General features: G+C 41.5%; 1 pseudogene; it reads right to left on the bottom strand.

Moving 5' to 3' along the window:
- Positions 1 to 5,588: 5,588 nt before the first annotated feature.
- Positions 5,589 to 9,849, bottom strand: LOC139408011 (E3 ubiquitin-protein ligase rnf8-like; annotated as a pseudogene).
- Between the last annotated feature and the right edge of the window lie 2,087 nt (positions 9,850 to 11,936).

Raw genomic sequence — 11,936 nt, 5'->3', positions numbered from 1 at the left:
GGGGCCGAATACTTTCGCAAGGCACTGTATTTGATGTTCTTCAAAGTAGTCACCCTTTGCTTTGACAGCTTTGCACACTCTTGGCATTCTCTCAACCAGCATCACTTGGAATGTTTTTACAACAGTCTTGAAGGAGTTCCTACACACGCTGAGCACTTGTTGGCTGCTTTACCTTCACTCTGCAGTCCGACCCATCTCAAACCATCTCAATTGGGTTGAGGTTGGTTGCTTGTGGAGGCCAGGTTATCTGATGCAGCACCATCCTTCTTGGTCAAATAGCCCTTACACAGCCTGGAGGTGTGTTTTTGGTCATTACCCTGTTGGAAAACAAATAAGCACCAACCAGATGGGAGGGCGTACTGCTGCAGATTTCTGTGGTAGCCATGCTGGTTAAGTGTGCCTTGAATTCTAAATAAATCACAGACAGTGTCACCAGCAAAGCACTCACCCCCCCCCCCCATCACACCTCCTCCTCCATGCTTCCCAGTTAGCATGATGGCGCCGACATAGATGGATACCTCGCTAAGAGTCCTTAGGAAACTATGCAGTATTTTTGTTTTTCCACTGTCGGAGCTAGAAGCACAAGCATTTTACTACGCTCGCATTAACATCTGTTAACCATGTGTATGTGACCAATAAAATTTGATTTGGCATGTGGAGATCATCCTTTAACCTACTCTGCATCTCACAAAGACACAGCGGTTGGACTCATCAGACCAAAGTTCAGATTTCCATTGCTCATGTCCTTTAGTAGTGGTTTCTTTGCAGCAATTCGACCATGAAGGCCTGATTCACGCAGTGTCCTCTGAACAGTTGATGTTGAGATGTGTCTGTTACTTAGGCTGCAATTTGAGGTGGTTAACTCTAATGAACCTATCCTTTGCAGCAGAGGTAACTCTGGGTCTTCCTTTCCTGTGGCGGTCCTCATAAGAGCAAGTTTCTTCATATCACTTCATGGTTTTTGTGACTGCACTTAAATAAACTTTCAAAGTTCCTGAAATTTTCCGGATTGTCTGACCATGTCTTAAAGTAATGATGGAGTGTCATTTCTCTTTACTTATTTGAGCTGTTCTTGCCATAATATGGACTCTGTCTTTTACCAAATAGGGCTATCTTCTGTATACCACCCCTACCTTGTCACAACACAACTGATTGGCTCAAACACATTAAGAAGTAAAGAAATTCCACAAATGTGACCCGATTCAGGAAACTAGGCGTATGCTTCAAGTCAGGACTTCACAGAAGAGCGGTTTGAACATATTTTTTATTTATTTTTATAATAAACGTGTATGCCACAAGCCTCGTTGGTTAAGCCACAGAAAAAGAGAGCTACCTTCCCAATAACCATGATTGGCTGAGATAGTGAGCTGGACATGCTGAGAGAGGAATTCGGATTGGTCTGCCATAGAAGGCTACTGTCTATTTGAGATTGTCAGTCTGTGTTGGTAATCCTGTCAAACACGGCTTTTTAAAAATATGTATTGTGTAGTGGAGCTGAGTAATTGTTGCTCTCCACCTTCTGGAAGATCAAGTTTTGAAATCAGTGGAATCAGAGTATAATAGCTAAAGAGATGGAGAAAACCACCTGTCTCTGGATTACATCTTCAAATTAAGGGCAACCGTGGCATGGCAATCCTGACAGGGAGACGCGTCCATCATGCATGACGTATACAGGTAAGATAGCTAGCTACATTTTCAGATATTATACGTTTTCTAAAGATTATAGAAAGTGGTTTCATTTCAAGCTAAAGTGTACTGTTAGCTAGCTAAAGTTAGCTGGCTGGCTCCGTAGCTGACGTTATTCGTTTCCCAGAGCCATTTGCCGTTCTAGTTAGAGCCTAATGTTAGCTAGCTAATATTGAACATGGTTGGTTAAATCCCAGCACTTTGGCATTGTTGACACTGTTCATGGTTATTTAACTAGCTAACGTTACCTGGATTGCTCGTTAGCTAACGTGACGTGTGTACAACACCCGTTAAATATGGCCGGTGTCAGTAAACTTCTGCAAAAAAGCATAATGAAAGAAACTCAGCAAAAAAAAACTGTTTGCTGAAAATAAACAGTTGACAGTGAGAGGATGTTTATTTTTTTGCTGATATATATACATATAAGTTCTGCCCCACTTGCCCTGAATGACAGTTTGCCACTGTCAGTAAGTATTAAAGCCTAATAGCACAATTTCAGCCAGTAGAGCTGATTCTCATATCATAAACCTTTTTCCTAATTTATGATCAGATGAAGCGTCGGTGGCAGCTCAAGGACATCCCTACAGGGAACCTCCACAGTGATGTCACGGCCTGTCTCACAACAAGACTATAAACGTGTTATTACAATTACTTGGCCATCTTTTTTTACACAAATTACCCTCAAAGCACTCGTTTGGATAAATTACTATCCATTGTAGGTCTACTGCTCAAAATATTCAATATTTGATTACATCACACCAAGCCATAATGTATGACTTTAACACATTTGATCAATGTCTTACTCAGAGGCTGCCTTACCATGGCAATTGGGGAAGGAAAAAGGGACAGGGCGTGAACAGTGTTACTGCAGAGTGGGGTGGACATAGTAACTCTGCCTGCATGCGATTCACAGCACATACTGTCCACATGGAACTTTAGATGCAGTGTAGCTCTGCCATGATCCTAATGTGGGGACCATGTGACCAAACTGGCAGATTGAACGAGGCCTTTGGATAATATGCATTTGGAAAGGATCCATCATCCATCCCAAAGCATCTAAATAATGGAGCAAATTATCTAGTTTAAAACCATGCTGGAATTACCTCATATTCATGTCTTGCCACTGCAAGGATTTTTCATTTGTTTCTTCGGACAGGCTTTTTTCCGGATGCCCCAAACAATCAGAAAGGGTATCCATCCGAGAAAATGACTTTACCCCAGTCCTCAGCAGTCCAATCCCTGTACCTTTTGCAGAATATCAGTCTGTCCCTGATGTTTTTCATGGAGAGTAGTGACTTCTTTGCTGCCCTTCTTGACACCAGGCCATCCTTCAAAAGTCTTCGCCTCACTGTGCATGCAGATGTACTCACACCTGCCTGCAGCCATTCCTGAGCAAGCTCTGTACTGGTGGTGCCCTGATCCCGCAGCTGAATCATCTTTAGGAGACGGTGCTGGCACTTGCTGGACTTTCTTGGGTGCCCTGAAGCCTTCTTCACAACAATTGAACCGCTCTCCTTGAAGTTCTTAATGATCCGATAAATGGTTGATTTAGGTGCAATCTTACTGACAGCAATATCCTTGCCTGTGAAGCCCTTTTTGTGCGAAGCAATGATGACGGCATGTGTTTCCTTCCAGGTAACCATGGTTGACAGAGGAAGAACAATGATTCCAAGCACCACCCTCCTTTTGAAACTTCCAGTCTGTTAATCAAACTCAATCAGCATGACAGAGTGATCTCCAGCCTTGTCCTCGTCAACACTCACACCTGTGTTAACGATAGAATCACTGACATGATGTCAGCTGGTCCTTTTGTGGCAGGGCTGAAATGCATTGGAAATGTTTTTTGGGGGATTCAGTTCATTTGCATGGCAAAGAGGGACTTTGCAATTAATTGCAATTCATCTGATCACTCTTCATGACATTCTGGAGTATATGCAAATTGTCATCATACAAACTGAGGCAGCAGACTTTGTGAAAATTAATATTTGTGTCATTCTCAAAACTTTTGGCCACGACTATACTGTACACTCATTAAAATCATTGAAATTGTTGATTTTGCATTTATATTTTTGTTCAGTATATATAGTGGGAGAAGGGGTTAGGCAGGGACAGTGCTTAACGTTATCATGACACTGTAGGCCTAAGGTCCATTATATGGTGTATTAGGAGGATCTTTGTTTAATTATGTAATGTGATGGGTAACCCTACTCAGTAGCTTAATAGGACACGACCCAAACGCTTCAGTGCAATGAGGGAAGAAGGGGGAAGACAGAAAAAGACAGGAGGAACGGAGAGAGAGAGTGCACAAGAGAGAGAGGGATGGGGGTAACTTTTGCTTACATCGCTCTTTTCATGACACATCATGGCAGAGGCTCTTGGAGGAGGAAGGCGGGAGGAAGCTCTGACTTGGGCCCCGGGGCTGTCCGTCACTGTCGTCCTCATGTAACGTAGCATGACAGACACGCTTCCATTGTACTCAGCTTCAAATGGACTGGCTTGACAGAGCAGGAGAGGAGCAGGGCTCTGGAAGCAGGCGCTGAAATGCACTCGGGATATCAGGCTGCATCTGGTCTTGCCTGGAACTGGTAGTAGAATAATCTGTGGGAAATTCCATTGTCATCCATGAGTCTACACGGCATGGTGGTGTTGTTTGTTTGGATTTTTGCCCCATTGTGTCTGAAGAACCAAACAGGTTTCATGAAACACTGTGGGGAAAATCTGCATATGTTGAACTAACAAACCATTGAACTTCATCATTCACTTTGGTAGTTAAAGTAGAATTGGCAGGGGACACAAAATCTATGGTTGAAAAAAAGATTGTCAATAGAGAACAGTTTAAAATGGGATGCCATCAAACTTCCAGAACTGCTGCCCCATACAGCAGAGTAGGATATTGGCCCATATTGCTCACTGAGTACTGCCAGTTTCATACAGATAAGAGCTTTGCTCTTGGAAAATTGAATACATGCCATCTTTATTTACAACAGAATCTGTTTATCTATGAAGAGTACCAGTAATATTTTCTGCATTATTGTTGGGATGGTGGTGCAATCACAGTTTTCCATTTTGCCTTCATGGCACAAGGAGCAGTTGCATTAGTTGCTAGGCAATGTGGTGATGTGTAAAATTGCCAGAGAGTAGATGGAAGGTGCAATTTGAGATCAGTGGAATTTAGGCAATCTAGAGGTACTGTCAGGATATATGCATGCCATGCTCTGTGTATTCAAGACATGGCTTACATAGATAAAATATTGCCTTTCCAAGTCAGACTTAGGCATTCTATGGGACACACTTCTAAAAATAAATGTAATCCTTTCGGCATTTATCATACACTTATTCAGAGCGACTTACAGGAGCAATTAGGGTTAAGTGGGGCTTGCTCAAGGGCACAGATATATTTTTCACCTAGACAGATTGGTATTTTCAAACTAGTGACATTTCAGTTACTAGTCCAATGCTCTTAACCAAAGTCATCCTGTCTGGTCTTAAGAGCAGATTATAATGTATCAATATTATATGGTTTTGTAATTTGTTTACCAATAAGCCCCTCACCGTCATATAAAAAAAGGTAAATGAACAATGACCACGGTTAAGCTCACAAAAATGTTTAACTGGCCTGGCGCTACCAAGTTTCCATTTCTTGGCAGATTCATTTTGTGACTATTCACATGAATGAAGTAACATTTTATATTCTGTTTCATTGGAAAAAATAAATGAACAAAAAATACATTTTTACAAAAAATATATATGAACACTAACGGTATTTGTCGTACAATATCGAGTGCGTTGGTTTCCTGGCAAGGACGGACTTTCTTCCCTTCTCTGCATTCTCTACGACTGTCTTAGCCTGAACATTTCATTTCAAATGAATAAAAAAGTAACGTGTAACAATGTCAAATGGGCTAAACCTCGTCATTGTACTCATCGGAATTGTCTCTGGAGCCCCAATGGTCGCACTCTTCCAGAGAGATTATGGAGCTGAAGCTATCCATGTAGAGGTCACTTAGTCCTGCTACTATTGCTACTGTCTTCATGGATCACCATCAGCTCCCCCGGCTGGGCTGTGTGGAAAGAGACAGTGGAAGGCATCATGAGCCTTCATAGACCCACACTGACCTGGGTCGTGTTCGGTAGGACACACCATAGCAAAATGTATTGCAATGGAAAATGAGAATCTGTTATTGGACAGGTAGCTCCCCATTTAAAAACGTTTGCTCCCTACTGAACACGACCCTAGAATTCATGGGTGGAGATGTGGCAGATGGTTGGACGTTTCTGAGTGAAAAGAGAAATCAAAATGAGTGCATAGGGAATTGCAGGGACCATAGCTCTATTTTTACACCAAGTGGATATGGTCCCTGCAATTCACTTAAACATCCATCTATCCATCCACATCTCCATCAATGAATTTCAACAACCTCTGCGAACCTAGGAGCAGGGTGAACATACCTCTCACCTTTCTTCTCGGTGATGAGCACCAGGCGACGCTGCTTCATGTCAGGGATGAACTGCTCCACCATGCGGTCGATGCAGTTGACCAGCACATGCGAACGGCTCTGCGACAGGATGACCTGCCAGCAGATAGGGCACTCATCCTTCCGCTTAAGCCACTCTCTGATGCAGTGCAGGCAGAAGCTGTGGGCGCAGTTAAGCGTCTGCCTGTGGGGGGGTCGAGGATCGAAACCAAACAACTCTGATTAAATGCGCAGAGCAATCAATTCTGTTTTACCTGTGTTTTGTATCCTTGTACAACAGACGAAACTAACACTGTAAAAGCACAAAAATATTTGATCGGTGTTATTTTCTGATAGTTGCTGGTTAAAAAATACAATCTACACAATCAACAGGTTTTGCATGCTTTGAGTTTTGGCTTGCCTGGTGGCATCACCAGGTGGTATAAATTTAATTAGACTAATAAAGAGAGCGCCAAACCTCTCTGCCAATAACAACTAGTTTCCCCCTCCCCATTCAAACCACTCTGACAGCCCCAGCAAATGTATTAAACATATATTTTTTTGCTATTTCTACATATTAATTTTTTACCATTTGAATGGTAAACTATTACAGTAAGATACTAAATTGTTACCCAGAAATGTTTTGATATTCAGATAAAAACATCTGCAATGGGCCTTTAAGGTAATCTTTCATTGTGATAAAATTGGGATTACAGATTGAGATTAAGATTACAGTAAAGCATCTTCCAGTCAGAAGCTATAATAATATAATTAATTAATAATATAATTCCAGACAGAGAAGTAAACTGAACAGTACGAGACACTTATTGCTATCAAATGGGAATGACGTAAGACTGGTATTTACCCTAATGAAGAGCTCAGAACAAATGATGCATTGTTCGTTCTCCAGCACCTCCGTCATTTCCGTTACCACCTCCTCCTTTTGAGCTCTCAAACTTCTCCTTCTTTTCCTGCAAGACAAAACATTGGCTTGAAACCTCACCGATTTATTCTCATCCAGGTATGTCAAGTGAAGTCAGTAATTCAACTGGGTTAGGAAATTAAATTGAGTGAGGTGGGGGTAGCTTACTTTTGTCACCTCCAGCTCTTTGTCTTTGGCCTTGAGGATGTCCTCAAAGCCTTGTCTCGAGAGTGCAATTTCCTCTATGACTTTTCTTTGCTATATGGATTGCAAGCAGATTGGTTACACTATTATGGTTACATCAGGTCACCTTTAATACAAAAGCTGAATGTTTTCTGTTGCTTACCTCTTGCAAAGCCTCCTCCAGCTGTTTTTTCAAACCATCCTCGTCATGCTGTGTTTTTTTGCACCTTTAAAACAAGCATATGCCGTTATGAACGCCTCATTCCAAAATCATGGGCATTAATATGGAGTTAGTCCCCACTTTGCTGCTCTAACTGCCGCCACTCTTCTGGGAAGGCTTTCCACTAGATGTTGGAACATTGCTGTGGGGACTTACAGGAAAGGGCCTTCCCCAAACTGTTGCCACAAAGTTGGAAGCATAGAATGTCATTGTATTTCCCTTAACTGGAACTAAGGGGATTAGCCAGAACCATGATAAACAGCCCCAGACCATTATTCCTCCTCCACCAAACTTGACAGTTGGCACTATGCATCGGGGCAGGTAGAGTTGTCCTGGCATCTGCCAAACCCAGATTAGTCCGAAGGACTACCAGATGGTGAAGAAACTTGAATAACTGACTTGTTGGAAAGGTGGCATCCTATGATGGTGCCACGTTGAAAGTCCCTGAGCTCTTCTGACGTTTGTCTGTGGAGATTGCATGGCCGTGTGCTCAATTTTATACACCTGTCAGCAACGGGTATGGCTGAAAAAGCAGGATGCACAATATTGAAGGGGTGTCCACATCCTTTTGGCCATGTAATATACCTTAAAACGTTTTTAAAAAAGGGGTGTGGATCAGAAAACCAGTCATTATCTGGTGTGACATCTCCTTCACAGTGTTAAATCAGGCAGTTTATTGTGGCTTGTGGAATGTTGTCCCACTCCTCTTCAATGGCTTTGCGAAGTTAACATGCCGTCGTACACGTCGTTCTAGAGCATCCTAACATGCTCAATGGGTGACATGTCTGGTGAGTATGCAGGCCATGGAAGAACTGGGACATTTTCAGCTTCCAGGAACTGTACACAGATCGTTGCGACATAGGGCAGTGCACGATCATGCTGAAACTTGAAGTAATGGTGGCAGATGAATGGCAAGACAATGGGCCTCACAATTTCGTTGGTATCTCTGTGCATGCAAATTTCCATAAATAAATGTAATTGTTTTCATTGTCTGTAGCTGCCCACACCATAACCCTACCGTCACCATGGGGCACTCCCTTCACAACGTTCACCACATCACTCGCCCACATGACGCCATACGACAGGTACAGTTCAAACCGGGATTAATCCGTGAAGAGCACACTTCTCCAGCATGCCAGTGGCCATCGAAGGTGAGTATTTTCCCAGTGAAGTTGGTTAGGACACCGAACTGCAGTCAGGTCAAGACCAATGTGAGAACGATGAGCACGCAGATGAGCTTCCCTGGGACGGTTTCTGACAGTTTGTGCAGAAACGATTTGGTTGTGCAAAACCTCAGTTTCATCAGCTGTCCGGGTGGCTGGTCTCAGACAATCCCGCAGGTGAAGAAGCCGGATGTGGAGGTTCTGGGCTGGCGTGGTTACACGTGGTCTGCGTTTGTTAGGCAAGTTGGATGTACTGCCAAATTGTCAAATGACATGGGAGGCGGCTTATGGTAGAGAAATTAACATTACATTATCTGGCAACAGCTCTGGTGGACATTCCTGCAGTTAGCATGTCAAATGCATGTGCCTTCAAAACTTGAGACATCTGTGGCATTATGTTGTGTGACAAAACAGTACATTTTAGTGGTCTTTTATTGTCCCCAGCAAAGGTGCACCTTTGTAATGATCATGATTAATCAGCTTCCTGATATGCCACACCTGTCAGGTGGATGGATTATCTTGGCAAAAAAATACTCACTAACAGGGATCTAAACAAATCTGTGCACAATATTTTAGAGAAATACGTTTTTGTGCGTATGGAAAATGTCTGGGCATCTTTTATTTCAGCTCATGAAACATGTGACCAACACATTACTTATCGTGTTTATATTTTTGTTCAGTCTATATGAATGGAGAAAAAATGTCAGATATATATATTTTTTTGGTCACACACATCTTTAGCAGATGTTATAGCGGTTGTGCTTGCGTTTCTAGCTCCGACAGTGTAGTAATATATAACAAGTAATATCTAACAATTTCACAACATATACCCACACAAATCTAAGTAAAGGAATTAGGAATATATAAATATATGGACGAGCAATGTCAAAGCAGCATAGACTAAGATAAAGTAGAATAGAATATGGTATGATATGAGACGAGTAATGCAATATATGTAAACATTATTAAAGTGAAAAAGCAGGAATTGTGATTTGTCAGATCCCGATATCCCCCAGTGAGTCTCACCCAGAGGAGCTTCTCCATCTCGCTGATGGACCTTTCCAGCAACTCCATCCTGTGAAGCTGGCCCCAGAGCAGCTCCAGCTGACTCTGCAGGTCCCTCACCTGCTCCTCCTGGTGAGGGTCGCCCTGCTGCCACTCCCCCTCCAGGGCATCCACCCACTGCTGGGTGTCATTCATCCGCTCCCGCAGCACCAGCATTTTCTGCCGGTATGTAAGTCAATCAACTTTAGGCATTTCTAACCATTTTCAATCTTTAAAATTAGGAAAAATTCTGGCCAAACATATGTTAAAAGTATTAAAGACCCAACCTGGCTGTAATCTCAAAATCAAATAATTTCTGGGTAACATGGAACTCTTTGTTATAGGTCTGTTAACCATTTTACTGCATAGTGATGGGATCATCCTTTTACTAACTTTTGGCTGCATTGAGACAATGATTTATCAATGACCCAATCCCAGTACAGTTCAGTTAATCCCTAGCCTACAGCTATTGTATGCAGTAACCATGTGCCTATGAACCAGAGGCGATGTGCCCTAGCAGGAAGTCCACTGTATGCAGCTCACACAATGCACTAACATACCTTAACATGAGCATGTCTACCTCTACTAAGCTTCCCAGTAAAGAAATGTAAATAATCAAGCATCACAGAAAAGTGCTAACAATAGCCCACGTTAACATACTGTGCATTCGTAAAGTATTCAAACCCGTTGACTTTTTCCACATTTTGTTATATTACAGCTTTATTCTAAAATGTATTAAATATTTTTTTATCAACCTACACACAAAACCCCACAATGACAAAGCAAAAACAGGTTAGAATTTGTTTAACTTAGGCTGCACTTGACACATATGAAATTGCTTATTCCAGTTACTAATAAGAATGCACCCATTAAGAAAAGTACTAAAAAGTGTTAAATCCCTGTGGATTGATGAGGAATTTAAAAAAATGTATGGTTGAGAGTGACCGATTGGCAAACATACTGAAAATTTAGAAATCTTATGACTAAACTGAAAAAAATAAAATAAACTATACTATAAAACAAAGATAAATTATATAAAAGAATGATAGTAAAAAGCTTTGGATCCCAAACCAAATTTTGGGCGAAAAGGCACTCAGCTCCATCATTCATTGAATCAGATGGCTCATTCATTACAAAACCAAATGATAATGCCAATTAATGATTTTTTAATAGGCAAGATTTGTAAACTTAGGCATGACATGCCAGCAACAAACATTGACACTACACATCCAAGTATAACCGATCAAATTATCAAAAGACAAGCATTGTAATTTTGAATTCCGTAAAGTAAGTGTGGAAGAGGTGAAACATTTTTCTATCAACAATGACAAGCCACCGGGGTCTGACAACTCCGATGGAAAATTAGTGAGGATAATGGCGGGCGATATTGCCACTCCTATTTGCCACATCTTAAATCTAATCCTACTGGAAAGTGTGTGCACTCAGGACTGGGGGGAAGCAGAGGTAATTCAGCTACCCAAGAACATTAAAGCCCCCTTTACAAAATCAGCCTGTTACCAATCCCTTAGTAAACTTTTGGATAAAAATTGTGCTTGACCAGATACAATGCTATTTTATAGTAAACAAATTGACATTCAACAAGCACAGCATTTACACAAATTACTGATGATTGGCTGAGAGAAGTGGAAGAAAAATATTGTGGGAGCTATTTTGCTAGACTTCAGTGCGGCTTTTGACATTATTGATCATATTCTGCTGCTGGAAAAACGTGTATTGTGGCTTTACACCCCTTGCTATAATGTGGATAAAGGGTTACCTGTCTAACAGAACACACTTTAATGGATGCCTCTCCAACATAATCCAGGTAGAATGAGGAATTCCCCAGGGCAGCTGTTTAGCTCCTAACTTTTTTCAATCTTTACTAATGACATGCCATTGGCTTTGAGTAAAGCCAGTGTGTCTACTGTATGTATGTGGATGACTCAACACTTTACATGTCCACTATTACAGCAAGTGAAATTACTGCAACACTTAAAAGAGCTGCAGTTAGTTTCCGAATGAGTGGCAAGGAATAAGTTAGTCTTAAATATTTCAAATACTAAAAGCATTGTATTTGGGACAAATCATTCACTAAAACCTAAACCTCAACTAAATATTGTAATACATTTTTTTGGAAATTGAGGTGACTGAAGTGCTTGGATAACAATGGATTGTAAACTCATGGTCAAAACATTTTGATACAACAGGTGCTACTCTGCCTTTTAAACAACACTATCAACAAGGCAGGTCCTACAGGCCCTAGT

This window comes from Oncorhynchus clarkii, chromosome 4, assembly GCF_045791955.1.
Source record: "Oncorhynchus clarkii lewisi isolate Uvic-CL-2024 chromosome 4, UVic_Ocla_1.0, whole genome shotgun sequence".
In the NCBI taxonomy this organism is placed as follows: domain Eukaryota; kingdom Metazoa; phylum Chordata; class Actinopteri; order Salmoniformes; family Salmonidae; genus Oncorhynchus; species Oncorhynchus clarkii.
The sequence above is the reverse complement of the archived record's forward strand: the minus strand, read 5'-3'. Positions and strand labels throughout refer to the sequence as shown.